Source organism: Hyperolius riggenbachi, chromosome 10 (genome assembly GCF_040937935.1).
Source record: "Hyperolius riggenbachi isolate aHypRig1 chromosome 10, aHypRig1.pri, whole genome shotgun sequence".
NCBI classification, from domain to species: domain Eukaryota; kingdom Metazoa; phylum Chordata; class Amphibia; order Anura; family Hyperoliidae; genus Hyperolius; species Hyperolius riggenbachi.
In genome coordinates this window covers 293,716,786-293,730,592 of record NC_090655.1, presented here as the reverse complement: position 1 = coordinate 293,730,592, position 13,807 = coordinate 293,716,786, and the positions used below count along the sequence as shown (strand labels likewise).

The 13,807-nt window shown below is 45.5% G+C and overlaps 1 protein-coding gene and 1 pseudogene across 1 annotated transcript in view; both read left to right on the top strand.

The window, feature by feature from the left end:
* The window catches only part of LOC137535602 (zinc finger protein 585A-like), a 393,680-nt gene that overhangs the window by 173,397 nt on the left and 206,476 nt on the right, over positions 1 to 13,807 (top strand). The gene's annotated exons all lie outside the window — the stretch shown is intronic.
* Positions 12,096 to 13,807, top strand: part of LOC137535897 (zinc finger protein 850-like) — an 89,847-nt pseudogene continuing 88,135 nt past the window's right edge.

Here is a 13,807-nt window from a genome sequence, read left to right as displayed (position 1 = left end):
AAATTATACTAACAGGAGATTTTAATATGGTAATCCAACCACAAGATAGACAGAAACCTAATTCAAAAGAACCTAAGGAATTTAAAACATGGGTAGACAGTATGGGATTTATTGATGTGTGGAGGTGGAAGCACCCAGACCTCCCTGGATACACGTGCCATTCGGCCTCACATAAAACTCTATCAAGAATAGACTTAGTCCTGGTCTCCAATTCCTCCTTACCTATTATTCACTCCATACAGCGTCTGCCATGGGCCCTTTCAGATCATGCTCCCCTAATGACTACCTTAACACTCAGACAAAACGTCTCATGTAAACCATGGAGATTATCTGGCTATTGGATTCATGATCAGATAATACAAGAAAAAATCCCCCAGGCCATCGCACAATTCTGGCCCATTAACAAAGACTCTGCTGATAAACCAATAGTATGGGACACGTTTAAAGCCTACATGAGAGGGGAATACATGGTGCAAATTAAGCAGTGTAAGAAAGCTAGACTCCTTGAACTTCAAACAGCAGAAAACAAAGTAAAAGACACTGAAATCCTATACCTGACACGACCTGACCGTCTCACATACTCGGACTGGCAGCTGGCTATTACTAACCTAAAAATTATTTATGTGGATTCTACTAAAAAGGCTAACCTTTGCCAAAAACAGAGGGTCTTTGAGTATGGGGACAAATGTGGGAAAATGCTGGCATGGATTACTAAAGAACATACCCCTGCAGTGACTATTCCTGCTATTAATACGGAATCGGGCAATACTCTAACTAATGCGGAAGGGATAAATGAGGAGTTTGCAAAATATTACACTAACTTATATACCACTAAATATAATTCACCAATACAGGATCTACAAGACTACCTCTCAACCATTTGCATACCAGAACTTTCTGAAGAACACAAAAAAATCCTTGATCTCCCGATCTCCCCAGATGAAATAGCTAACGCAATAGCGACATTAAAATCCAATAAAACCCCGGGACTTGATGGAATGCCATCTGAGTTCTATAAACAACACTCTGAATCACTTATTCCATATCTTCACAACCTCTTTAAGGATCCGGATGGTGTTCAGTCCTTGCCTGATTCCATGAAAGAGGCACTGATAGTGGTTATCCCCAAGGAAGGTAGAGATCTGCTATTATGCTCGTCTTATAGGCCTATCTCTTTAATTAATATGGATGCAAAAATCCTCGCCAAGATACTGGCTAATCGGCTTAAGCCATTATTAAACTCCATTATACATCCAGACCAAACAGGGTTCATGCCGGGGAGGGGGACGGATATAAACCTTCGGAGGCTATTTGTTAATCTTTCAACAAACCATGATAATTCTGGACACAGGGCGGTAGCCTCGCTGGATTCAGAAAAGGCTTTCGACTCTGTGGAGTGGCCGTATCTGTGGTTGTTACTCCAAAAGTATGGCGTGGGACCTAAATTCCTACGGTGGGTTCAGCTACTGTATGCCACTCCCAGAGCGAGAGTTCTTACTAATGGAGTAGTGTCCAGTGCATTTAATCTAAGTAGGGGCACCAGACAAGGCTGTCCTTTATCCCCCTTCTTATTTGCATTGGCAATCGAGCCACTTGCATCTATAATACGAGCAACAGATGATATTCAAGGGCTGCGGATTGGCAATTTAACTGAAAAGATTGCACTATATGCAGACGACCTCCTCCTCTTCCTTGGGGATGCCGATAAATCGGTGACGACTCTGCTGGAAACTATAGACAAATTCGGGAAATTCTCTGGCCTAAAGATAAATTGGGGGAAATCTTCACTATTTGCAATAGACCCAGATGCCCAGAAAACCGCCGCTACTACCCCCCTACAATGGGTCTCTACATTTAAATACCTTGGTATATATATTAAATATCCACTAAAAGACTACCTTAGAATTAATCTCAACCCAATTATAGACTCCTTCGATAAACACTGTCATACATGGGCTAAATTACCACTGACTGTAATGGGAAGATCTAACCTTATAAAAATGTTATACTTACCTCGTTTTACATACGTCTTCCGACACACACCGGTATGGATCCCAAACTCGATCTTCAAAAAAATAAACAAAATACTAACTAATTTTCTATGGGCAGGGGGGATACCACGAATTTCCCTCACTTCCTTACAACTCCCCACCTCTCTTGGAGGTATGGCCCTTCCAAATTTTGAACTTTACTTCTGGGCACCTGCACTGGTAACCATCAGATGGTGGTTTGCTCAAGACCAAAGGAATACAGCCTCTATACTAGAGGCGGCGGTGGTGGGGTCACTTGAGGGGCTTTCCCTCCTACCATTTAGAGGGGCAAAAGCAATCACTGACTTACCAGACCCTATGGTTCTCACCATCAAAGTTTGGGATATGGCCAGGAAAAGATACCAACAAACGGACGTATACTCACCCTTCACCCCCCTGTGGTGTAATCCTCACCTGACCCATTTTAAACAAATACCTGACCCTATCCAATGGGCCAGGTCTGGTATTAAATGGCTAAAACACATTATGATAGAAGGACAACTGACCTCCTTTGACATGCTAAAACAAGAATTTTCATTAACAAACAAGATGTTCTTTCGATACATTCAAGTTAGGCACGCAGCGGGTGCACAGTTTCCTAGAGGTGTTGTACTTAAATCAGATCCACTAGAAGCTCTCTTGTTGCAAAAGCACCTAGAATCCCCCCTTTCTGCAATAAATTCTACTATAATTGACACTTCAACTCCTAGAGTAGCTAAGGCACTCCAAGAGTGGCAGAATGATGTACCTGACCTGGAAGAGTCTGAATGGAGAGATATGTTGGAAGACATGGGATCCTACCTTATATCCATAAAAGACAGGCTAGTCCAGCTGAAATTTATCTATAGAATATACTTTACACCTTACCGTCTGGCACAGATGTATCCAGGGAGGTCTGATAGATGCCCCAGATGTGACCAACGACAAGCAAACTTTATCCATATGGTCTGGTTGTGCCCCCACATACAGATCTACTGGAACCAAATAAACACTCGCTTCCAGAAAATCTTTGAAAGACCGATTAACCTTAGTCCTAAAACACATTTACTGGGGGTTGCGGGTGACATAGCTCCCAATAGAAGGCTGCTGGCACTTTGGGATCTCCTATGCTATTATGCCAGGAAAAATATTATTACCCATTGGATCAGACAGAGTCCTCCAACAATAACAGAATGGATAACAATGGTAAATGCTGTCCTACCTTTTTATAAACTAACATACATTCAAAGAAAGTGTCCTCTTAAATTTGAAAATATCTGGATCCCATGGATAGAACACCTTAAAGAACAAGGTATCAACTATGATACGCAGAACTAGAGTGTTTTACACTTAGAAATGTTTGGTTATCTTTTGCAATGCAAGCAAGACCTGGAGGGATAGGGAGGGGGGGGATTGGGGTGGGACGCTGAGGGTATGTATGTTACTTGTTGTGATGTATATCAAACACTTTCAATAAAACTTATTTGTTAAAAAAAAAAGAGTGATGTGCAGGTACTCTGGAGGGGAATGAGGGGATTCTTCCTCTATTACACATTCTTTATGTACAATCTGAACATGGATCAGGCCCTAGGCAATGTAACTGTGGGTACATGTAAGAGTGATGTGCAGGTACTCTGCAGGGGAATGAGGGGATTCCTCCTCTATTACACATTCTTCATGCACAATCTGAACATGGATCAGGCCATAGGCAATGTGACTGTGGGTACATGTAAGCATGATGTGCAGGTACTCTGCAGAGGAATGAGGGAATTCCTCCTCTATTACACATTCTTCATGTACAATCTGAACATCTATCAGGCCCTAGGCAATGTAACTGTGGGTACATGTAAGAGTGATGTGCCGGTACTCTGCAGGGGAATAAGAGATTCTTCCTCCATTACACATTCTTCATGCACAATCTGAACATGGATCAGGCCCTAGGAAATGTGACTGTGGGTACATGTAAGAGTGATGTGCAGGTACTCTGCAGGGGAATGAGGGGATTCTTCCTCTATTACACATTCTTCATGTACAATCTGAACATCTATCAGGCCCTAGGCAATGTAACTGTGGGTACATGTAAGAGTGATGTGCAGGTACTCTGGAGGGGAATGACTGGATTTTTCCTCTATTACACATTCTTCATGTACAATCTGAACATGGAACAGGCCCTAGGCAATGTAACTGTGGGTACATGTAAGAGTGATGTGCAGGTACTCTGGAGGGGAATGAGGGGATTCTTCCTCTATTACACATTCTTTATGTACAATCTGAACATGGATCAGGCCCTAGGCAATGTAACTGTGGGTACATGTAAGAGTGATGTGCAGGTACTCTGCAGGGGAATGAGGGGATTCCTCCTCTATTACACATTCTTCATGCACAATCTGAACATGGATCAGGCCCTAGGCAATGTAACCGTGAGTACATGTAAGAGTGATGTGCAGGTACTCTGCAGGGGAATGAGGGGATTCTTCCTCTATTACACATTCTTCATGCACAATCTGAACATGGATCAGGCCCTAGGCAATGTAACTGTGGGTACATGTAAGAGTGATGTGCAGGTACTCTGCAGGAGAATGAGGAGATTCTTCCTCTATTACACATTCTTCATGCACAATCTGAACATGGATCAGGCCCTAGGCAGTGTAACTGTGGGTACATGTAAGAGTGATGTGCAGGTACTCTGCAGGGGAATGAGGAGATTCTTCCTCTATTACGCATTCTTCATGTACAATCTGAACATGGATCAGGCCCTAGGCAATGTAACTGTGGGTACATGTAAGAGTGATGTGCGGGTACTCTGCAGGGGAATGAGGAGATTCTTCCTCTATTACACATTCTTCATGTACAATCTGAACATGGATCAGGCCCTAGGCAATGTAACTGTGGGTACATGTAAGAGTGATGTGCAGGTACTCTGCAGGGGAATGAGGAGATTCTTCCTCTATTACGCATTCTTCATGTACAATCTGAACATGGATCAGGCCCTAGGCAATGTGACTGTGGGTACATGTAAGAGTGATGTGCGGGTACTCTTCAGGGGAATGAGGAGATTCTTCCTCTATTACACATTCTTCATGTACAATCTGAACATGGATCAGGCCCTAGGCAATGTGACTGTGGGTACATGTAAGCATGATGTGCAGGTACTCTGCAGGAGAATGAGGGGATTCTTCCTCCATTACACATTCTTCATGCACAATCTGAACATGGATTGCGTCCTAGGCAATGTAACTGTGGGTACATGTAAGGGTGATGTGCAGGTACTCTGCAGGGGAATGAGGGGATTCTTCCTCTATTACACGTTCTCTCTGCACAGTCTGAACATGGATCAGGCCCTAGGCAATGTAACTGTAGGTACATGTAAGAGTGATGTGCAGGTACTCTGCAGGGGAATGAGGAGATTCTTCCTCTATTACACATTCTTCATGTACAATCTGAACATGGATCAGGCCCTAGGCAATGTGACTGTGGGTACATGTAAGCATGATGTGCAGGTACTCTGCAGGAGAATGAGGGGATTCTTCCTCCATTACACATTCTTCATGCACAATCTGAACATGGATTGCGTCCTAGGCAATGTAACTGTGGGTACATGTAAGGGTGATGTGCAGGTACTCTGCAGGGGAATGAGGGGATTCTTCCTCTATTACACGTTCTCTCTGCACAGTCTGAACATGGATCAGGCCCTAGGCAATGTAACTGTGGGTACATGTAAGAGTGATGTGCAGGTACTCTGCAGGGGAATAAGGAGATTCTTCCTCTATTACACACTCTTCATGTACGATCTGAACATGGATCAGGCCCTAGGCAATGTAACTGTAGGTGCATGTAAGAGTGATGTGCAGGTACTCTGCAGGGGAATGAGGGGGTTCTTCCTCTATTACACATTCTCTCTGCACAATCTGAACATGGATCAGGCCCCAGGCAATAGCAGCCAATGGCGCAAAGGTAATCCTTGCAGCATAATATGGTACTGTAATGATCCGCTCAGCTGGCTGCACAGGCAGACAGCTGTTTGACCATTCCTCTAGTCTGTGGGCTGCAGGTCTCTGGAAGAGAGACCTGTCTTTCCTTTGCAAGTTTCTGACCTGCTCTGCTGCTGAGGAATTTGCATACATTTTTTATGCAAATCACCTAGCTGCCTTCTTTGAAGGCTGGCAGTATAAAAGCCATGTTTTCCCAGAATCCTTTGCTGGTCATCCTTTCATGGTTTGCTACTGAGAAACATTCCTTGAGTGTCAGCCTTCCCTGTTGGTTTGTTAAAGTTATCTTAGAGTAATTCTTGGGACTGCACTAGGCAGCTCCTCTAGTGCAGTTAGCTTGCTTATCTGTTTTGTCTGTGTTGCCTCTCTGCTGCGATTGTCCTGTCGCCAGCGGTGGTCGACAGGAAATCGTTCTGTCTATCTGGGGGTGCTAACCAGAGCAGCAGTTGCTACTGGTAGCCCCTTCTGTTCATCTGTCTTGTTTGGATCGCACTAGCCTCTAGCGGTAGCGGCTGTGGATCCTTCTGATCTGCATTCTTGGAGAGTAAGCTGGAGCAGCGGTTGCTACTGGCTACCTCATCTGTCTGTCTTGATTGGATCACACTAGCCTCTAGCGGTAGCGGCTGTGGATCCTTCTGATCTGTGTTTCTGCTTGTACTCGGATCACACTCGCTCTGGAGGAAAGAGCAGTGGATCTTTCCTATCCTGTCCCTGAACCCGTATCGCACTCGCTCTGGAGGAAAGAGCAGTGGATCTTTCCTATCCGGTCCCTGAACCCGGATCGCACTTGATCTGTTGGAAAGAGCAGTGGATCTTTCCTATCCTGTCCCTGAACCCGTATCGCACTCGATCTGGTGGAAAGAGCGGTGGATCTTTCCTATCCTGTCCCTGAACCCGGATTGCACTCGCTCTGGTGGAAAGAGCAGTGGATCTTATCTCTCGTATTCCTGTTTTCCATTTGTCTGTCTTGTCTGATACGAACACTTGCTGCAGGCTCGGTGAGGTAACCATTTAGCAAGCGTTCACGTTCTCTATCTTCGTGTTTGTCTGTCATTGGTTAGTCAGGGTGGCGTGCTTGTCTCTGTTGCGCTTTTCTTGCGAAGTCCGCGCCGTAAACGCGTTCGCTGTTTTGCTAATGAGTGCGGTGTTCGCGTTTAGCTAGCGGTTGTTATTTTCATTATCTTCTTATTGTTGTTTGCTGTGCCTTTGCTCCTCTCGTGCTCTGTCCTTCTCTGTCCGGTGTCTCTTGGCAATTGCCATCCTCTGCGATTGCATTCTTGCTTTGCTTCTGCTGATGTGTGTTCACCGTCGCTGGGTGGCAACTAGTTTGGGGAACACACATTTAGTCTATCTCTATGCTCTTCTCTTTAAGGACTGTTCAGCCTTGCATTGCTTTAGATCTGTACAATTCCCAGCTGGCATCTGTGGCCGTGCAGAGGCTGTGCTCATCTGCACTCCACAGCGCCATCTGCCAGTGGGAATCGCCCTCTGCTGGTGCATTGCACCTAGCCTGGGTTCACCTAATTATACACTTGTGGAGGATTTCCGCTGTGTCAGTGCGCATCTTGTGCGCTGACCATGAAAACAATTCTGCAAACGTTACAGGTACATTGTCATGTATGAAGATGATTTATCACGGAAAATATAGTTCTTCTTTTTGTACCATGAAAGAAAGTGGTCAGTCAGAAATACCACATACTTTGCAGGGGTCATTTTCACACCTTCAGGGACCCTAAAAGGTCCAAACAGCTCTCTTCTCAGGATTCCAGCTTTATAGATGACTCTGCCACCTCCTTGCTGACATTGCAGCCATGTTGGGATGTGGTGACTGCTAACCAACCATCCACCACTCCATCCATCTGGACCATGAAGAGTTGCACGGCACTCATCAGTAAATGACTGAAAATTGGTCTTCTTGTAGATCTGGGCCCACTGCAGCTGTTTCTGCTTGTGAGCTTAGGTTAGGTGTAGGGTTGCCACCTGCCCGGTATTCCCCCGGCCCAGCCGGAAAATTAATTAAAAAGCCGCTGCCGGAAATATGTTTTTACCGGCAATGTATCTGCCCGGTAATTTGGACAGACTGTCCCACAAGAGCAGAGGGGGAGACGCCTGGTCTGTTACAATACTTCTAACAACTGGGATGAGGCTACAGGCTGTTCTCCCCTCCCTCCTGTGTAATGAGCAGCTCACTGTCAGCAGAGCAGACTACAGGACTCTGAGCCGCTAGACTTCAGTGTAGAGGAGAGGAATGTCTCCTCCCCCCTCCTCCTCCCGAAGACTTCAGAGGGCCAGAGAGAGGGAGAGACAGACACGTGCAGCTGCAGCTGGGACAGGAGATGCTGTAACTGTGAGAGGTGCTGTCACTGTTATGTTTGTATGGATGCAGACAGCGTGTATGTATGGCATGTGTGTGACGTGCATGTATGGAGTGTGTCTCTGGGATCTGTGTGTATACAAAGCATGTGTGTTTGTATATAGTGTGTATACGATGTGATCTGTGTGTGTGTGTGTGTATATATATATATATATATATATATATATATATATATATATATATATATATATATATAGTGTGTGAAAGATGTGATCTGCACATGTGTGTATATGTAGAGAATGTGTGAATGTATATAGTGTGTGATGTGATCTGCGTGTGTATGTATGTATGTATGTATGTATGTATGTATATAGAGAATATGTACGTATACACAGACTGTGTGTGTGTGATGTGATGTGATCTGTGTATGTATGTATGCATGCATGTATATATATACGATGTGTGTATGTATATAGTGCATGATGTGATCTGCCTATGTATGTATACAGAGCATGTGGGTGTATGTATATAGTGCATGTGTATGTATTGAGAGAATGTTTCCCTTTTGAATAACTGCATCCCCCCCTTCAGTGTAACACCCCCTCCCTTACCCCCATAGCAAGCATGGGCAATACACCTCCGCTCTCCCTCTAGGTTCGTTGTCCTGCCATACCCCCCCCCCCCCCCACCTGTCCTTGACAGACCTGACCCCCCTTCTCTTAACCGCTTAAAGGAATACTGTAGGGGGCAAAGGGGAAAATGAGTTGAACTTACCTGGGTCTTCTAATGGTCCCCTGCAGACGTCCTGTGCCCGCACAGCCACTCAACAATGCTCTAGTCCCTGCCACCAGTTACTTCCGGAATTTGCCACTGCGCCTGCACGACCTCCTCCCTGCTGACGTCACGGGAGCGTACTGCGCAAGCACAGTATGGCCTGCACCTACACATTATGCTCCGGGGACGTCAGCGGAAGTGAAGAGAAGGCCTCGCAGGCGCAATGGTTTTCCGACTTTAAAGTGGCAATTTCCGGAAGTGAACCGGCGGGGACCGGAGCATCAGTGAGAGGCTGCGTGGGCACAGGACGTCTGCGGTGGACCGGAGCATCGGTGAGTGGCTGTGCGTGCACAGGACATCTGTGGGGGACCATTAAAAGCCCCGGGTAAGTTAAAGTCTTTTTTCCCCTTTGCTCCCCACAGTAATCACAGGCTTACATCCCCCTAGTGACAAGGCTATTTTTTTTTTTTTTACTATTCAGGCCACTGCAGCTTGCTGCAGGGCCATACAACTTAGCACACAATGTAATCTTTCCCCCCTTTTGTTGCCACCAACAGAGCTTTCTGTTGGTGGCATCTGATTGCTACTGAGATTTATTTATTTATTTATTTATTTATTTTTTTAAATAAAATCACGTATTTTATTTAAATAATTCTCCTACCCTCCCTACCCCTGAAGAGCCAATCAGAGCTGATCACCTCTCATAGGCATCAGCCTATGAGAGGGATCTTCTTGTGGCACGCTCGAGGGGACAGCTCAGTGACAGAGCTGTCCCCCATACAGCGCTGCAGTTGATCGCAGGGCTGTACTTGTAAATAAACTTTTTTTTTTTTTTTTTAATGTGTAACAGCCTGCCGCCCACGATCGCACGCAAGCAGGCTGGTCTCGGAACTCCGCTCAGTCATTCAGCGTAATCTCCTCCCACATGACTTGATGCCAATTGGCATTAGGCGGTCCTGGGGGAGCCACTTTACAACCGCCCATCGGCGTTAGGCGGTCGCAAGGAGGTTAAAGTGTACCTGAAATGTTATTATTGGGTGCTCTCTACAGCCCCATGAGGTGTTTGGGCTTCCTTGCAGCCTCTCTGTTCACTAGATATCCTCCCCCCTCCCCATTGTAATCTGGACAATCACGGCCAGCCATGTGCTTCTGCATTTACGCGACCCGGCCACTACTGCACAGGTGCGGAATTCTCCCCACTGCAGGAGCACTAGAGGGGGTAGACACATGACACAGAAGAGCGCGGCCAGCCATGTGCTTCTGCATATATGTGGCCCGGCCGCTACTGCACAGGTGCGGAATGCTCTCCGCTACGGGAGCACTACAGGGGTAGACGCATGACACAGAAGAACGCGGCCAGCCAGATATTACCAAAGGGAGCATATCAATTGAATGGAGCAGCTGGTGAGGGAGCCCAGGCACCTCATAGGGCTGGAGGAAGCTCCCCAGGTAAGTATAAATACACCCATTAAACAGAACCTAAACTGAGAGGGTTATGGATGTTTCCTTTTAAACAATACTGGTTGCCTGGCAGCCCTGTTGATCTCTGGCTGCAGTAGTGGCTGAATCACACACCTGAAACAAGCATGCAGCTAATCCATTCTGACTTCAGTCAGAGCACCTTATCTGCTGCATGCTTGTTCAGGGGCTGTGCCTAACGTATTAGAGACACAGGATCAGCAGGAGAGTCAGGCAACTGGTATTATTTTAAAAGGAAAAAGCCATATCATTCTCAGTTTAGGTTCCCTTTAATGCTGCCTTTAAGAGACCCAGATAAAGCCTAATGCTAGGTACATACTACACAATTTTCTGACTTTTTTACTGACAGATTGACTATTTCCAATCTGATTTCTGATAGATTTTCCATAGAGGTGAACAGAAAATCGATTGGAAATCAGATTGGACCTGTTGGAAATAGGCAGAAAATTGTATAGTGTGTACTTTGCATTAAAGGTCAGCTGACCTGAGAGAGGGATAAGGAGGCTGCTATATTGATTTCCTTTTAAACGAAGCCAGTTGCCTGGCTCTCCAGCTGAGCTTTCTGGCATTAGTATGTCTGCATCAAACACCCGAAAAAATCAGGCAGCTAATCTTGTCAGATTTTTAGTCAGAAAATGACTAAATGCTTGTGCTTGTTCAGGGGCTATGGCTAGAGGCCGAGAATAAGCAGGGCAGCCAGGAAATTTGCATTTGTAAATATATTATGGCAGCCTCCATATCCCTCGCAGGTCAGTTGTCCTTTAAAAAGTACGTGACAAACCACTCCTACTTTTAGGCCACACCCCTCAGGCCACACCCACAAGCCGGTATTTTTTTACCCTAAATGTGGCAACCCTAGTTAGGTGCAGCACGGGAAAATTCATGTCCTGGGAGATCTTTCTGCTGGTTAGTGTCAGAAAGGTTTCTGGCATTCATGGTCCCTTGCAAGCCAGCAATCACATGTATAATCCGTAACACTTTCCTTGTAGTTCTGCTTTATGGACATTATTTGCATGTGCAGATGTATGTCCCCTCCATGTTATTAATCACTAGGCCTAAGGCCCATTTATAAATGGATGCTAGGCTCTGGACGCGACCCCCCGCACATGCTCTCTCCCTCATAAACCACGCACGCCGTGCACACACTCCTGCCCCTGGCCCCAGCATCCTTCTGCTCTAAGTGCCGCGCATGCACGGTAGCACAGAAGCACGGGCACACACAGCAGGGGCCGCGGGGACACAGGAGTTTTATAGTATAGCATTATGGAATGGGACACATCTGTAAATGAAAATGTTATTCAAGAAAAATAGTAATGCTGATAATATTATATGGCTGACTGCAGGCGATTCCTCAAACAGAGGCTGCAGTTATCCTACTCACCACAAGATGGCGAGCTTTCCACTCCCACATGGAACGCACAGAAAGGGAGGAAATGTAGCCAAACACAGGAAATGATGAAACAAAGAAAGGAAGTGATGTAGAAAAAGCCAGAAAGTGATGCAGCCCAAGTAAAAAGTGATGTGGCACAACTGGAGGAGGAGTTGCAGGAGGTGGAGGGAACACACGGCTGGGAGAGGTAATTGTGTGACTCTTGCTATATATTGAGGACTAATATATATTTGTTTACATTATATATAATTTATATTTATATATACACTAATATATATTTCATATTAATATATATTTCAGGGCTAATGGACAGATCTGTGTAATATGTGTATACATAGCTTCCTCTGTCCCTCTTTCCTCCTCATGTGTCCCTCTTTCAGGACTGATGAACAGATCTGTGTAATATGTGTATACATAGCTCCCCCTGTCCCTCTTTCCTCCTCATGTGTCCCTCTTTCAGGAATGATGGGCAGATCTGTGTAATATGTGTATACATAGCTCCCCCTGCCCCTCTTTCTCTCTCATGTGTCCCTCTTTCAGGGCTGATGGACAGATCTGTGTAATATGTGTATACATAGCTCCCCCTGTCCCTCTTTCCTCTTCATGTGTCCCTCTTTCAGGACTGATGGACAGATCTGTGTAATATGTTTATACATAGCTCCCTATGTCCCTCTTTCCTCCTCATGTGTTCCTCTTTCAGGACTGATGGATAGATCTGTGTAATATGTGTATACATAGCTCCCTCTGTCCCTCTTTCCTCTTCATGTGTCCCTCTTTCAGGACTGATGGACAGATCTGTGTAATATGTTTATACATAGCTCCCTATGTCCCTCTTTCCTCCTCATGTGTTCCTCTTTCAGGACTGATGGACAGATCTGTGTAATATGTGTATACATAGCTCCCCCTGTCCCTCTTTCCTCCTCGTGTTTCCCTCTTTCAGGACTGATGGACAGATATGTGTAATATGTGTATACATAGCTCCCTCTGTCCCTCTTTCCTCCTCATGTGTCCCTCTTTCAGGACTGATGGACAGATCTGTGTAATATGTGTATACATAGCTCCTCCTGTCCCTCTTTCCTCCTCATGTGTCCCTCTTTCAGGACTGATGTGTAGATCTGTGTACAATGTGTATACATAGCTCCCCCTGTCCCTCTTTCCTCCTCATGTGTCCCTCTTTCAGGACTGATGGACAGATCTGTGTAATATGTGTATACATAGCTCCCCCTGTCCCTCTTTCCTCCTCATGTGTCCCTCTTTCAGGACTGATGGACAGATCTGTGTAATATGTGTATACATAGCTCCCTCTGTTTCTCTTTCCCCCTCATGTGTCCCTCTTTCAGGACTGATATACAGATCTGTGTAATATGTGTATACATAGCTCCCCCTGTCCCTCTTTCCTCCTCATGTGTCCCTCTTTCAGGACTGATGGACAGATCTGTGTAATATGTGTATACATAGCTCCCTCTGTCCCTCTTTCCTCCTCATGTGTCCCTCTTTCAGGACTGATGGACAGATCTGTGTAATATGTGTATACATAGCTCCCCCTGTTCCTCTTTCCTCCTCATGTGTTCCTCTTTCAGGACTGATGGACAGAGCTGTGTAATATGTGTATACATAGCTCCCCCTGTCCCTCTTTCCTCCTCATGTGTCCCTCTTTCAGGACTGATGGACAGATCTGTGTAATATGTGTATACATAGCTCCCTCTGTCCCTCTTTCCTCCTCATTTGTCCCTCTTTCAGGACTAATGGACAGATCTATGTAATATGTGTATACATAGCTCCCTCTGTCCCTCTTTACTCCTCATGTGTCCCTCTTTCAGGACTGATGGACAGGTCTGTGTAATATGTGTAT